The sequence below is a fragment of the Silurus meridionalis genome, chromosome 9 (assembly GCF_014805685.1).
Source record: "Silurus meridionalis isolate SWU-2019-XX chromosome 9, ASM1480568v1, whole genome shotgun sequence".
NCBI lineage: Eukaryota > Metazoa > Chordata > Actinopteri > Siluriformes > Siluridae > Silurus > Silurus meridionalis.
Window position 1 is genome coordinate 16,342,221 of NC_060892.1, and position 17,524 is coordinate 16,359,744.

Below are 17,524 nucleotides of genomic sequence, written 5' to 3' on the forward strand. Positions count from 1 at the left end.
CACTTGTTTTGAGAAAAAGAAAAAAAAAAGTTTTCTATAAAAGAAGACCTTGGTGCTCATTAACCCTAGCTCAATCTGGCAACCCAGTCATTCACCATCCTCTCCATTTCTCCTTCTTTTCCTTTTTTTTCATCCTTCAATGAAAATACGAGCGAGTGTGGGGGAAATATTCTGCCCATATTAGCTTTTGCTGATGTTCCCACTTTGGATTCTGGTATAATGATAAAAATTTGTCAACCAACAGTCTCTCAACTTGATCTGAATAAGAAATAGTTGCTTTTTCTTTCAAAGGAACGTGATCTGTATGGAGCTGTGACTCATGACTTTGTGAAAATAATTAATAAATGGCTGATGGACATTTGCTATTTTGGCTTTTCATTTGAATTGTAGCTCTGATCCACATCTAGTGTTGTAATGTAGTAATGAGGAAAGTCTATACAAACAGAAGACATGAAAACAACTAAACAGATCCTGATCTAGAAGCCATAAACCGCTGAACAACTAAGGAGGACAAACAAAGAGTGCTTTGAAGTCCAAGGCCATATTCCTGACAGTCTTTAAGTTATTAAGGGACGTCGCTTTGACCTTCATCCTGCTTCAATACTAATCGCATTATTTCCACCTGTTTTACTCTTCACCTCTGTCCTGAACACACTTTCACATCCTGTTTTCAAAACAAAGTGACCTTGTGCACCAGTGGTGGACAGTAATATACTAAATGTAATTTAGACTTTAACTTCACTACATTTCAAAGTCAAATATCTTTTTGCTCAATTACATTCTGCAAAATCAGTCGTTCCTTTTTATTTATGAGCGAATAAAAACTTAACTGGTCAAACACACAGAAAGCCACCAATCAGTGTAGAGCACACGCTCTGTTTTAGACCCGTTTTGATTGCCGCTGTGAAGTGGTGAATTTAAGCGATACGTAAAAAAAAAATTTTAGATTTGTATTTTATTTTACTGACCATTTGCATGGTTGCATCAATTATTATATCATGTCAAGGAACCTGGTCGGGCCTCGGATTGTGTTGATTGTGTTGGATAAATGTTGTATGTATTTTATGGCTACAATTAGACCAGGAGGTTTATGATGCTTTTTTGTTGAGAGTTTGATAAATTGCGCAGAATGACGTGCATTTAATTGTGCAATAAATGCATTTTTGGGTGATATTTATACATGAATTGGAGTTTAGAAATCTAAATTTGTGAACTGCTCGGAGAATATGTTTTTACTCATCCAGTGACGGTAGCTAAAGCATAAAGGAGCTTTTCAAAGCTGAAACTAATCAATGTTGGAGATGTTGAGTCATGGCGTGGTTCACTCAGGGCATCACTCAATGTAGAACAGGCACTGCTGCTTGGTGCTATCTACTTAACATGAACATACAGTTTAGCGTCAGTTAAACATCAAGCACAACATTATGATGGGAGAACCTCCTGACTCTTACTTGCCACAGAACCCGTGGCCTTATTTGCATCATTGTTTAAGTCGTTGAAAAGGAGGTTTTGGGCTCATGATAATTTATTAAATATCAATCAGTGTTTAACAAATAAATATCATTCTATTAATAAATTGGTGCGCTAAGAGTAACATTAGAGTTTTTTAACATAAACTAAGTTGATTAAGCAAAGAGTCTTGCGAAGAAAATGATAATAGGAATATAGATAGGATACAGCCATAATAAGTACTTGGATAATTAAGTACATTTGAAGGCAAATACTTTTGTACTTTTACTCAAGTGTAAGTTTACAGGGAGCACTTTTACTTTTACTGGATTAAAATATTACAAACTGTATCTCTACCCTTTCTCAGGGACATGCTTTGTGCACTTCGTCCACCACTGCTGCGCACCCACACACATAAACACACACTTCCTGTTTAAGTCTTGGTGTATTGCAAATTTGCTTGTTGTTGTTATTATTATTTATTTATTTATTTATTTATTTATTTATTTATTTATTTATTTATTTATTTCAAAGGTTTGGCTTTGTTTCAACAAGTTGTATTAAATTGTTTACAATTGTTAAAACTGTTTCTGTTTTTCAGGGTGTTCATTTTGATAATCTCAAAAATCTATAATCTATTCACTAAATATAATATAATATAATATTATATATATATATATATATATATATATATATATATATATATATATATATATATATATAAAACATTACAAATGTTTAAACTGAGAATATATACCATTCTAAGAAAAAATTTGGTCATTTTGAATTTGATGCCTGCAACAGGTTTAAAAACATTTGGCACAGCACCATGTTTAACACTGTATGACATCATGTCTTATGTCCATATAGATCTGAGAAACTGAGGAGGCCAGTTGCTGAGCTAAAGCGTTGGGAGAGGAATGTTTTTCCATATGTGTCTGATGCAGGATTTTAGCTGCTTAAGAGTTCTGGGTGTCCTTTGTTGTATTTTTGCACCAAATGTTTTCAAATGGTGAAAGGTCTAGACTGCAGGCAGTCACGTTCAGCACCCAGAATCTTCTACTACTTGGCAGTAGTAGTTCTACTACATACTACCACTAAGAAGTCATGCTATTAAAATAGATGCAGTATGCAGCATTGATAGAGCCTTTTCAAATGTTCAAGTGGGCCATTCCACAGGCAATAATGCACTCCCGCACCATCAGATATGCAGCTTTTTTGAGCCGAGCACTGATAATAAGCCAGATGATCCCTTTCCTCTTTAGTCTGGAGGACGTGGTGTCAATGGTTTCCAAAAAGAAATTTCAATTTCAATTCTTCTGACCACAGAATCGTTTTCCACTTTGCCTTAGTAAATTTTAAATGAGCTTTGGCCCAGAGCGGATGGTGGCGAGATTTAACTTGCAATTGTGACGCAAAAATCTAACTTTGTGGTAACAGTTTGGGGAAAAAACACATATTGTCCCAAAACCTTTGTCCATATAATGTAAAAAGCATAAAGGAAAAAAGTGTTGTGGTGTTGTGTCTGTTTTTCTTATTAATAAGTAAAATATTTTTAGATTTATCAGGGTGTGTAGCAACAGTAACAATGATAGTGATGTTTGAAGGGCGAACTTTAATGAGCTCTGTGAGAAACTGTTTTTGACAGGAAGGAACAGAGACACATGTGACTACAGGATACAGTGCTGTCCTTCACACACACACACACACACACACACACACACACACACACACACACACACACACACACACACACACAGGCTCGTCCACAGCGGTTATCCTGTCTGACTAAATCTAATTTCATCATACAGACATGGCTAATGAGGGAAAAGAGGAAGAGTAATAGAAGAGAGAGCAAAGAGATCCAGAGCTGATTAAAAAACTGCATAATTTTTTAACATTTTATATATAATTTTAGTCTCAGTATATTATGCATTTCTAAACCAGTAATTTGAGCATAAATGCTTTAGAGATAAGTAGTTTTCCATCAGGTCTGCTGTCAGTTCATAATTGATCCACTCTGATCCCCCGTGATGTCTTTCTGTTCTAAGGCACTGAAGCGTAGGTCATGCCGCATGCACACATCAATCTGTAGGGAGTGAGCTTTTTATTTTTTATTTTTTTTACATTTTTTTCCTTGGAGAGAGAATGTATAAAGTGAGCAAGTACATCTCCAATGTCAGAAAACATTATGTCTGCCATCAATTTATATTCTATAATAAAGGTTTTATATTTTTCAAACAATAACAATTCACCATTCATTACAACATTCCATTTATTAAAGAATGACATCGTTCTGTTTTATCCATTTATAGTTATATTTAACATTGTGGAGTATCCAAGAAACAAGTTCTTATGGCAGCTATAAACAGTTATTCCATCACCAGCCTCTTTTTTATTTCCTCTCTTGTAGTTAATAAGAGAGGAAAGCAGTTTTTGCTCTGTTTTGTTCAGAATGTTTCTTGTACTCTCCCCAAACAGTAAGACAAATTTTACTTTTTACCAGACAGTTTTATGGGCTGCTATAGACAGATGATGAGGAAAAAGGAGAAGATGATTGTGTGTGTGTGTGTGTGTGTGTGTGTGTGTTTTGGCCAAGTTCAGAGACAGTGCTGGAGCTTCATGACTGCTGTATAGTTTAACGAGACTGTCAGTGGCATGTCTGGAATTCTCATCTCTATATGCACTCAGCAGCAGGACAAGGGTTTGTTTTAAAGCCAGGATCTTTAACACCTCCTCAAACCCACCCTCCAGACCTTCCTCCACTTTTCAAACGTTTTCCTCCAACAAACCCAATAAGACACACACACACACACACACACACACACACACACACACACACACACACACACACACACAAATACCCATCCTCCAGTTAACCTCATCAGAAGTTTTCCCCCCTCTTTCACTGTGTGCTTTGCCTTGTTAAAGCGCTCACTCTGAGCACTGCAAGTAAATAGACGGTTAAAGGGAAAGTAAAAGAGGCCTCTGACAGCGTTAAGCAGACTTTTCTGTCTTCAGTCAAAAGCTTTAGCTGCATTAAAAAAAGTTGCTTAGTATTTGTACATTTTCAGGAAAACCTAGCAAAGCAATAGAAAAAAGAATCTACAATGATGTATTTAGTTTGGTAGAAAAAACTCAGAACTTCAGAGTTTTTCTTAAGATTTTCTTAAGATAAGTTGTTGTTGATGTACAGTACAGACCAAAAGTTTGGACACACCTTCTCATTCTCATTATTCTCATTATTTTCATGACTATGAAAATTGTAGATTCACACTGAAGGCATCAAAACTATGAATTAACACATGTGGAATTATATATGGAATTATATACATAACAAAAAAGTGTGAAACAACTGAAAATATGTCATATTCTAGGTTCTTCAAAGTAGCCACCTTTTGCTTTGATTACTGCTTTGCACACTCTTGGCATTCTCTTGATGAGCTTCAAGAGGTAGTCACCTGAAATGGTCTTCCAACAGTCTTGAAGGACTGTGGAGGCCAGGTCATCTGGCGCAGCACCCCATCACTCTCCTTCTTGGTCAAATAGCCCTTGATGCCTTCAGTGTGACTCTACAATTTTCATAGTCATGAAAATAAAGAAAACTCTTTGAATGAGAAGGTGTGTCCAAACTTTTGGTCTGTACTGTATGTATTTCGAACTATTAATTTATTATATGATATACTTCTTAAAATGATTCCAACGCTACTATTCTGTACAAATTCCTACCTGGGTGGTGCAGCAGGTAGCATTTTATGCCTCATCATTCCACTATGTCCTTTCAGGTTGGTTTCCTCAGGGTTCTCCAGCTTTCTCCATCCTCCTAAAAAGAGGAACAATATGAAGGGTAATGGTTCATTTGCAGATGCTACATGATCTGGGGAAAACATTTACTGTAAGTATATTTGGTACTATTATGTTTTAAGCAAATATGCATGAAATGTAATAATATGTGAAATATACACTTTATTTTCATTTATGCACTGTAAGTTTCTGCTTGGGTTAGAAAATAGGCTTAAAATCACAAATATTTAAACAATAAAATAGTCAAATATTTACCTGATCCAAAACAGGACAGATCTGTTCAAAACCCAAAATAGTTCATGCCACATTTCCATAAATCATTCCAAATGTAAACTGGTTAAATTTAATTTGGAAAGAATGTATTTATTTATTTTAAATACTGTATAGCAGCATACAATTTAGGTTCAGCTCCAGTGCTTAGCTTTCAGAGCTTCATGCTATGACATTTTCAGGGAAATGTGTGCAGGTATGTGAGAACCAAATGGACTGTGGTGAGCTGAAGTGAAAGATGTACCAAAGGTTAATGCACTGCCACTGTAAACACACACACACATGCACATATACACACAGGTTTGTTAGAAAGGATGAACGTGATCACGCTTTTCACACCCTCCCACAAGTTCTCACTACATTATCACAAGTCTGCACTCGTCATGACGCTTTAATTCTGCTCCAGTCTCTTATCGGTAACATTAAACCGGAGCTTAAGTACACACCTTAAACAAGTGAATCTATCCAACATCTCCATGCAATAATAAAGCAGTCAGTCATTGTAATGACTTAAAGATTTCACTTTACCGCAAAATGAAACAGACATACACAATGAATTAGCGTTGAACAGTTATTTTCAATACACTTTTTCAGAGTTCTAAACCCTTGAAAGGTCATTTGGTTCTTCTGGGATCCGAGAGGAACCATTTTTGTATGCACAAAACCAATAATTATGCAAAGAACCATTTAAGAACCTGTTGAAGAACATTTTGTTGTTTTAAATGGACATTTTGCAGATCTAATGTTGTTAACACTATATTTACAGGGGACCTACACTATGACATATTCATTAGAGGTACATAAATATTTTAATATTTAATTAATTGCATTAATATGCAATATGGCAAGATTTGTAGGTAATGTTTTACCAAAATTAACTACTACTATTACTAACAGTGGTGGGCAGTCAGGGCCAGCAAAGCATTCTCTGCTGGCATAAACACTATCAGAAGCACTGACCTACATTTTCACTCTAAATTCTAATATTTGTTCCATGTAATTGTATTAATTTATTCCCAACAGTTTATTCTCTTCATTTCGTATTGTTTCTTTTGGTTGCACTGCTTCCAGTACGTGTATGTGGATGTTAGATTTTTTTTGTCCAATCAAATTTTAGCCTCTATGTGCTGCCATATCAATATAATCTGCCCAGGGCCTGCAAAGTGTCAGAAATCCATCTGCCACGCCCCCCTCAGCAGCTGTCATGCTGCCTCGTTCTGCCGCTCCCGGCATTAACAAGAGACAGGTGTCTCTCATTACTGATTTCCCCATATAAGCCTCCGTTTCCCATCTCACTCGTGTTGGACATACTCAATGGCTATGGACACCGACCTTACTCAGCTCAACTAAACTGGATTAGTTTCGTTCTAAAGATTACCATAGTTCTGTGGATTACCTTCGTTCAGAGGATTACCTTAGTTCCGTGGATTACTATCCTACCGTAGTTTGTTTCCGTACCATGGATTACTTACATCCCATGGATTATACTCGCGATTCGGTTCGTATCTCTACATGACTTGTGTGTGCTTGTGTGTTCATGATAAACACGATAGAGCTACTCCCGCTTCCAGTTCGTGGTCTGAACAGATGGTCCGACCAGTACTGAAAGAGGAATCGCACTGCCACGATGGTTCGGCAGCCAAACTACACTTCGGGTTTTACCCGGAAGCTCGCTGCCGCTCCTCGCGGATCATGCTTCCCGGCTCCGGAGCATGCAAGCGCGGCTGTGCTGCGCCCCTCAGAGAGCCCAGGGGAATTTCCGGCTCGCTTCTCCGGCGAGATGGCCGAGTGGGGGAGCGTCGGCAGGTACGTGGATGTGCAGTCATCCCAATTCCCTACCGAGCGGGCCAAGATCGCCTTTTGCATTTCCCTCCTGTCTGGAGATGCTCTCTCTAGAGCCAGCAGGCTGTGAAGTGCCAAGGGGGGGCAATTTTGGGTCTTACGCCGATTTTATGAGACAACTCCTGGGGATGTTCAGGATAACAATGGCAGATCTCCACATCTGCTCATCAGTTCCTAGGAGCGCACCGCTCTGTTCCAGAGTTCCTACGAGCGTACCGCTCCGTTTCAGAGTTCCTATGAATGCGGTGCTCCGTTTGAGAGTTCCTACAAGCGCTTCGCTCCATTCCAGCGTTCCTACGAGCGCACCGCCCCGCTCCAGTGTTCCGCCGAGGGTGCCACTCAGCTCCAGTGTTCGCCGAGGGTGCCGCTCAGCTCCAGTGTTCTGCTGAGGGTGCTTTGTATTGCTGCCAGACAGTGACGTCTCGCCTCGAAGTTTCCCACAAGGCGACGTCTCGCCTCCAAGGTCCCCACAAGGTGAAGTACCACCTACAAGTTTCCCACAAGGCGACGTCTCGCCTCCAAGTTCCCCACAAGGCAATGTCTCACCTCCAAGTTCCTCACAAGGCGACGTCTCGCCTCCAAGTCCCTCTGATGGCCCCGTCTCGCCTCCAAGCCTCTCACAGGGTGACGACGTAGACCAAGACCTTTCTAAAGTCAACGTCACGCCTCCAAGTTCCTCTCCAGGCAACGTCTCTCCTCAAAGTTCCTCTGAAGACTACGAAGCACTCAGAGATTCCTCCCAGTGTGCTGTCACACCTTAAACACCTGCAGAGGGCACCACAGTACCTCGGATATCCAGAGGACACCCTCATGCCACAGAGTCCTACCACCTCCTTCCTGAGTTCCCTCGTAGTCAGCGCGGCACCTCAGACCCCCAGTGAGGGTGCCACTGCGCTCCTAAAGCCTTTCAAGGGCACTGTCGGACCCCAGTGTCTGCAACAAACTTCCGCAGAGGACGTCGCTCCACTCCTTTCCTCCGTCAAGGGTGTCGTTCTGCTCCTGTCCTCCATCGGGGGCATCGCTCGGCCTCTGACCTCCACTGAGGACGTTGCTCGGCCTCTGACCTCCACCAAGGGCGTCGCTGGGCCTCTGACCTCTGCTGAGGACGTTGCTCGGCCTTGAGACTCCGCCGTGAGCATCGCTCGGCCTCTGGACTCCGGCGTGGGCGTCGCACGGCCTCTGAGCTCTGCCAAGGACGTCGCTCTGCCCATGATCTCCCTGCCGAGGGCGTCTCTTCGCCTCCGATCTCCACCCAGGGGGTTGTCCAGCCTGTAAGCTCCGCCGAGGACGTCGCTCATCCACTGATATCCACCGAGGACGTTGACCCAGGACGGTTGGCAGGGCCTTCCTCGGAGTGCCCTTGGCCCGTCTGGTGTGGGTGGTTTTGGGACATCAGGTGTCGGCCCTGGAGGGGGGGTAAGGTCAGGAATCCACCTGCCACGCCCCCCTCAGCAGCTGTCACACTGCCTTGTTCTGCCGCTCCCGGCACTAACGAGAGACGATGAGGTGTCTCTCGTTACTGATTTCCCCATATAAGCCTCCGTTCCCATCTCACTCGTGTCGGACCTACTCAATGGCTACGGACACCGACCTTATTCAGGATTGCCAGCATTCCCTGCTGGTTCCGTGGATTACCTTTGTTCCGAGAATTACCTTAGTTCTGTGGATTACCTTTCGTTCCGAGGATTACCTTAGTTCTGTGGATTACTATCCCCCCGTGGTTTGCTTCTGTACCGTGGATTACATACATCCCGTGGATTCTACTCGCGTTTCGGTTCGTATCTCTACATGACTTGTGTATGTGTGTGTGTTAACAATAAACATTATAGAGCTACTCCCGCTTCCAGTTTGTGGTCCGAACCCTGACACAAAGTCAGTCCTGTTGGCCAATGTACCATAGTCCCCTCAAAAATTTGCTTTCTTTAACCAATCAGATTTCTCTCAGGATTTTTCAGTCCTCTGATTGGTTGGTCAGAGGGAAACTATTAAAACTGTTACTGAAAAACCGAACTGAAAAACATGTGTGTAGTGCTCTGCACACATTAATACATCTGACTTTTTTATGCCTACGGAGGACGAGAACTTGATTTGGTCACAGACATACTTAAAAATAAATTTTCAAGAAAAGCTAGACATCGTGAGGAGAGGTCAGCTAGCTTGTCTCAGCCCGGGAAAGGGTTTTTTCACCACGTCCAAACCAGTGAATACGAGCTGTACCACTGGCTTACAGTCTTTGAGGATTGATGCAAATTATGAGTATGCATCTCTGGTGAGTAAGTTGTATTTTATTTACATTTTAATGTTTTTGTCATGTTATTAGACAAATATTGATTCTGAACTGCTCCAGAAAATGTAGGTGCACAGTTGCGGTTGTAGTGTAGAGGTAACTGGGTTTCTTGCTTTAGTAAAATGGTATTCATTCCATATGTGAAATGCCTCTCTCTCTGTAATGCTAATACTAATAATAAGAAGAAGGAAAGAAATATCTATTTATTTATACTGTGTAGTTTCAGTTATGACACCTTCAATGTTTTTTCCTTATTTTTAATTCAAACTTTAATAGAAAATGCAACCTGGTTAATTGAAGAATTCCTTTAACTGATCCATATAGAATGACACTTGAGAGAATATTATTTTGACTTAGAGTATTATGATTACCCTCTCAGAGAGTTACAGTAAGCTAGCCATGTTTGCTGTGTTTCTTAGACACGTTTGACCAAAACGCTTTAGCACACACAGGTTGTAAGCAGTTCAAATCTTCACTGCAGTTTGTTCAGGATTCTTACAGACTGCCCGGGAATTCCTCTCCCCCACAAAACACCCAGATTCCTCTTTTTATAGACATTCTTCATTCATAGCCATGTCTGTATATCTTAGCTCTCTCTCTCTCTCTCTCTCTCTCTGTCTCTGTCTCTCTCTCTCTCACACACACACACACACACACACACACACACACACACACACACACTCACTCACTCACTCACTGTCTGTCTCAGAAACTTTGTGAATTTTGTTTCTAATTCACATTAAATTATTATAGTTTTGTATTTGAGAACTGGCAAATCTTCACAACTTTTATTATTTGTTCAGATGCATAATAATAAGTTTGATTTGTGGAGAATGAAAAGACTTCTGAGTGCAACTCTTTAAGATGTGTAATCAGGTCAGATTCTGGAAAGAGAAGATAAAGTGTTTTGGTTCTGATTCATCTTCTAAACCACACCAAGGGAATAGGGACGAGCTAAAGAGTGACACAGCAAGGAAAGGGGAGCCAGAGCCAGAGCTGTTTAAACAGCTGTACTGAATCAGAGAGCCTGGCCCACAGCCTGAGTTCTCAGAGTACCACTCTGAGATCTCCAGAAGTGGAGTGTCGATCCAAAAATGTCTATTCTAACAAACATCGACCAATCAGCATTCAGATTTAGTGAACAGTGTGGATGAAGAATAGTCCTTCACACTCCTTACACACTCTTCCCAAAATCCTGTACACACTCATCCTAATATCCCATAAACACTCCTCCTAATATCCTATACGCACTGTTCCTAATTTTCCTTGCACACTCCTTCATAATATTCCTCACACATTGACCCATTAATGGCCCATTATCATGTTAAAAAGTTGAAATGTTGTTTACCCGGATGCTTGAATGAAAAATCTGAATTATTAGGTGATGTTCTGTATATTTTTTTATACATAAATTTGCTGAAGGGTGCTAATAATAAGGTATGTATTGATTCTTATCAATTTTACTAATTTTTTTTATTTGGGCTTTCTATAACCTTTTATAACATTTTCCAACCTGATCAAGAGAAATTTACCTGAATTTGATCAGGAAAAAACGGTGGACTGATTATATTTTTATTGGAGTTTGTACAAATTATTTCCGATGAAGAGATTTTCAAGCACATTGGCTGCATTTTCATGGATGAGATCCATATTCAGTTTCTTTTTTTCTCCTTTACATTAATATAGTTGTTCATTATAACACCAGCACACCATCCACAGAACATCCAATTTGTTCCTGAGCTCAGCAGCAGCTGTTCAGCTACTTAGTCTGATTAAATAAAGAGTGCAGGAGCGTTCAATCATTTCCGGAGTCTAGCATGAGGCGAGCACCAGGACCGAATTTGGCCTGCCTCGATGATGTATGTGTAAGCTGTGTTTTTCATAAATTGTTCAATTTTCGTATGAAATACATGTATGTATGATTGTGGTGTGTATTATTAAACAGTATTTCAGTGTTGGTGGAGAAAATCTACTATGCATGTTTGTGTAATCATTTCATTTGATTTATTGGAACCTGTTTGTGTATTATACACAAAAATATTGCATTGTTCTTTTTCTTTGTCACTTCAGTATGAAGAAGAAGAAAACATTAAAGAAAATATCCACTGTTCATATTCACTATTAACTCATTCTGTCCCTTTTCTTAAGGGCAGATTTCGGACAAACACACTGTGTGTGGTGATGTTATTGATTAGTTTTCACAACATATTGCAAACAAATACAGAATTTTGCTTCACACTCCTTCAACAATTATTCATTTTACTTTCAAATTTTTTTGAGTTACATTTAATATTTTAGAAGAAAATGCTTCACCAGTCTCTGTTTTTTCTCTCTTTCTTCTTCTTCCTCTTCTTATTTTTCTTCTTCTTTCAGCTTCTCCCATTAGGGGTCACCACAGCGGATCATCCGTCTCCATACCCCCCGTTCTCTACATCTGCCTCTTTCACACCAACTACCTGCATGTCCTCCCTCACCACATCCATAAACCGCCTCCTTGGTCTTCCACTTTTCCTCCTTCCTGGTGGCTCCATCCTCAACATTCTCCTACCGATATACCCCATGTCCCTCCTTTGCACATGTCCAAACCATCTTAATTGGGTTCTCTCACTTTGTCCCTAAAATATTCTACATGCGCTGTCCCTCTAATAAACTCATTTCTAATCCTGTCCATTCTCATCACTCCCAACAAAAATCCCAACATCTTCAGCTCTGCTACCTCCAGCTCCACCTCCTGTCTTTTACTCAATGCCACTGTCTCTAAACCATACAACATTGCAGGTCTCACCACAGTCCTATAAACTTTCCCTTTCACTCTCGCAGATACTCTTCTATCACAAATCCACCTTCTTCACCTCTTGTCCCTACAACCACACCAATCCACTGCCCTCCCTCTCATTCACACACATTTACTCTGTCTTACTCCTACTGACTTTAATGTTATAGCAAATAAATCAACACTGAGTATCATCTGACTAATAACAATCCAGAACTTGACAGCATTGTGGTGTAGATATTTTTCAGGTCAGGGTGTCTGTGTAAAGATGAAGCTGTGAAAGTGATAAATATCTGCTTTCAGAGTTTTTTATTTAATGGCAAATGGGCCCTAAAAGCTGTCAGGAATGTGTAAAGAAAAATATTTGGAACTACTTTTGCTGTTTAGCTTTAGTGTTGTACTGTACATTTGCTGAGAACTTCATAAGAACAGTTATAGTGGTGTGTAACTCATCTAAACATTTTTATTGTTTTTGCAGTATTGCTGCAGTTTCAATTTCTGCATTTTAATATTTTAATTAAATTTTTATAATTTTATTATTTCATTCTAATTTGTTTTATTATTATTATATTTATTTAAGGTTTTTTTAGAACAGACTTTATACTTCTGAGATAAGAGAGTATAGATTGTTCTTTTGCAGCACATATGGTGTACACACTACATAAGAGATAATGATAATGAGATTATCATTAGCCACTTTGAAAAAAAATAGCATACTTATACAAAAAAGGTTAATAGGTCATCACAGGCACATGTATTAATGACAAAATGAAGGAAATTTCATTGTTTCATTCTGTGTTAAACACCAAATTACTTATACTTTTCTTATTTCTATTTTTTAACTGATCACCTTTTGCATCGAATGTAATGTCCGTAAATGCTTTTTGCACCAGGCCTGAGAGGTTTTACTTCTCTTATTCTCATCTGAGTAAAGGTCATCGGAATTGACCCTTCATTTTTTTTAAGTGCTTTCCTTTTGTCTCCTGTGTGTGTGTGTGTGTGTGTGTGTGTGTGTGTGTGTGTGTGTGGGTGTGGGTGTGTGTGTGTGTGTGCGTGTGAATGCATTAAAGAAATTAAACAGAGAGACAGAAGGAAAGAAAGACTGAGCTGAGCTTCACACAGAGGAGAGAAGTGCTGCCAAGTCCTAACAGCATGATGTACAGTCTGTACAGTTCGAGGGCTTTACAGTGCTGTACCAGGGAGCTCCTGGTACACACACACACACACACACACACACACACACACACACACACACACACACACACACACACACACACACACACACACACACACACACACACACACACACACACACACACACACACACATGCACACACTCCAATGATATAGATGGAAATCTATTCATGAATAAATTTATCTTAGATAAAAATGAAGAAATATCTCATCCACAGAAGCAATGAATGAAATTATGCTGAGGAAGCTGAGAGTGTAATAAAAAACGGACTTGCTACACTGTATTGAAAAAATATTCAAATGATAAAGAAAAACATTTACACCAAAGGAGCTCAGAACTAGAAGTGGTTTGGCTCAAGTCTGTCATCTTCTAAAACCGAAATGAAAAAGGACCAGATACAGGAGTGAATGTTAGTTTTCGGAGTTAAAGTGTTTCTCTGTTACCCAGAACATCAGCTGTATCTACTTATCTTGCTACTATAAATTATAGAATTGAGATCTGAATGATTATTTTAATTTACAAATGTTATCTCATTATTTGGTATTTTGACAGAGGAGGTAAAAAAACGTGTGTATGTATGTATGTATGCTTGTTTTTTCTTTCTATCTATCTATCTATCTATCTATCTATCTATCTATCTATCTATCTATCTATCTATCTATCTATCTATCTATCTATCTATCTATCTATCTATTGAAGTGCGGGCATAAACATTTCAAGTGTCTGCATCTTACGTAAAACTCAGCAGCTTTTCCCCTTTTATTCACACGTTTTTTATGTAAATCTTTGTATATATTAAACTTATTTTTTTTAGTCCCAGGAGAGGATATAAAACATAATGCTGATTAAGTCTGTAGTCAAAACTTCTGAGCTCTGAGCCCCAAAACTCCTTCCTGATAGCAGAGAGCAGGAATAATAAGCAGATCAATGACTGCATGTGAAATCTTTAATATGTGAGAATTTTTTTAAATAAATGTTTAGGTTCAGAGGCTTTTCTGCATTTGAAATGATTTAACAATGGCTCTTGCAAAACTATGTAAACATGTCTGCTTGTCTAAACTGTTGATGCTCTAATGATTTTCCATATGCATTATTCATAAATTGTATTTCCTGTTTTGGTGTTGCATGACAGCACCATGTGTGCATCAGCTCATGACTCATCCTCCTGCTCAGGTCACATGCTGCTCTGAACAGAAACTGTGTGATTAGTCCATTAATCAGCCCACAATGTGGTTTTTATCTCTGTAGATAATAAGGCTTCTAAAATCTATTTACTGTCGACTCTGTCTTATCTGGGTCCAAAGTAACCCATCAATAACACACCTGAGTCAGTTCTGCTGCGTTCTTCTCTTACAGTTTTTCTTCTGCTGCGTTCTTCTCAGTTGCTCAGTTTTTTTAGGTCAGAAATAAAATGTTTAAAACTACTTGTTCAACCTCCACATCATTTAGTCATTTGTGCTCATCATAAGAATATTTCTTGTTGCTCTGATCAAATTGTAAATGCTTTTCTAATTAAATTTTAGCGATTATGTACAAGTGTCTTCTGTTTGTCATGTTGATCAAAATATATTATACTGGTCTTACCTGAATGGTCTTAACCCCCAAAACATCTCAGCATCAGTACATTGTATAAGTCATTGAATGCAAAATGGTTAAATCAGTTATCATCATCTGTCATCTAAAATTTCTATTAAACTTTTTTTGTAAATGTAACTTGAATTGATAATTTGTGCAGATAAATCTTGTCACTAGTGAAGAAGAGTGTATGCATCAGAACAACCAATGATCAACTAGTTCTCTAAAATAGGTGAAAGGTGAATTTTGTGAAACTTCAATTGGTGACAGAAAAAACACAGAATTGCAATTTCTGAAAATGGATAAACAACCAAGAAACTAACAAACTCTATTACAGTACAGTAAAAGTGTGAATCCTGAAACTGTGCAGCGTCATACTGACAACATGACTACACATTTTGACTTTCTTATTTGTAAAAAATGACAAAAGTACTTTTCATTCTGATGGTAATGAGATGTTCATTGACACAAATTCTTACTTTTGAGAGATGAACTATTTTGAGATTTTGAGAAAAATACAGGCTTTTGCAAGAAAGACATTGTGTTGTGCTGTTTGTACATATTGTTTTGAGAATGCACTTACTGGCTTGCAAATATTAAGTATAATTTGAGAAATGCTCCAACTGAGAAAAATTGTAAACATCATCAATTTCTAAACCATTAACCTTTATTTTAATGTTTTATTTCATACTTTGACATTTGATTTGACATTTTTATCACAGCTAGTTGTAGCAGTTTTATGTGCCAACTATTATTTCTTATTCGTATTTTGTTGTTGTTGTTTTGGCTTGTATTTAATATATAATATAAGTGTTGTATTTTATTGTATTCAATTATTAGTTATATTTCAAATAATTATTATTTCCTTTTATTCTTTTTCTTATTATTTTATGCTCATGTTTACCAAAAACCTGAATGACTATAACCAAAGACTGCATGAAAACCAAAACAAAAAACTTGCAAAAAAATGCAAAATGACCAATTTAGAACTTTATAGATTTCTTTAAGGAATAAGCTTTATATTAATAAAACACATTACAAGAACTGATTTTAATATATGACATTTATTTGTTTCGGTTTTATCTACACATACCAAAAGATGAAATGTATTATTTTATATATATATATATATATATATATATATATATATATATATATATATATATATATATATATATATATATATTCTATCCATAAATATTGATACACTTTTCAGTCAGTTTGACCCCCTTATGCATTCTAGGGTTAATTACACAGACTAATGAAGACTAATAAGCAGCCTGTGAGCCTGTGATGCTATTAACTGCCATGACAATACAGCAAACAGGAAACAGTGACCATATAGAGTAGGTGGAAGGGACATACCTTGACATGTCATATAAAGCGGATATAGGAACAAAATCAAACAAGCCATAACCCTGTGATTGCAAAATCCTTTTATATCATATATGTATAATTTTCTTTCCTTTATTATTATAACTTGCATGCATTGACACATGGCAGGTTGTTTCTGACTCAGACTGAGCCTGATAAAGCAGTCGTTTGTCATTTCAGTGAGTGGAGTAGTTAATGAGAGCATTTCAGCAGAGTCTTTGTTTTCTGACACACGGCTCTTGATGAATGCAACAGCGAGGAACCTCTGACTTGCTGCGAGGACTTTGCATTAGAGGCTCTTCATCATTTCTCTGCTGAGATTTGGCTCCCAGGACGAACAAAGCCCTGGGGATTTCAGGAGGACGACATGTCAGCTGGAATATTTATACAACCTATTGTACGTGCCATATTCACAAAATATTCTCATTATATATAAATTAATTGCAATTACCTAAATTGAATTGAATTCAGTACATGAATCAATAAAACAGAATAATGTCTTTGCACAAGTACATATAAACCTGCAACGTTCTAACCACAAGCAATAGAAGAAATAATGCATAGGAGGAGGGAATCTGTCTTCTTCTCAAGACATAATCTCATAGATGCCTTCAATTGGACATTTTAAGATTTTTTTTTATTATTCAAATGATCTTCACCAAAACAGTGAACTGATGTTGATTGAAGCATTTTTAACCTTGGCATGATTATCAGTGTTTACATTTAACAACAAGCTTCCAAAAGTCACATCCAGATATATTACAGTAACAATGGCAGTATTTCGTGCTCCGCCCACACATTAATTATATTAGTTGTTCTTTATCAACATGCAAAATTCTTTTCTTGATTAGTTTAATATCACAAATAATTTTTTATGTGCTTTAAACATTTAATTATTTCAGTGCTAACCGTATGTGCTGCTTTCTGCTTCTGTACTTATAAACTGCAGGGTTAC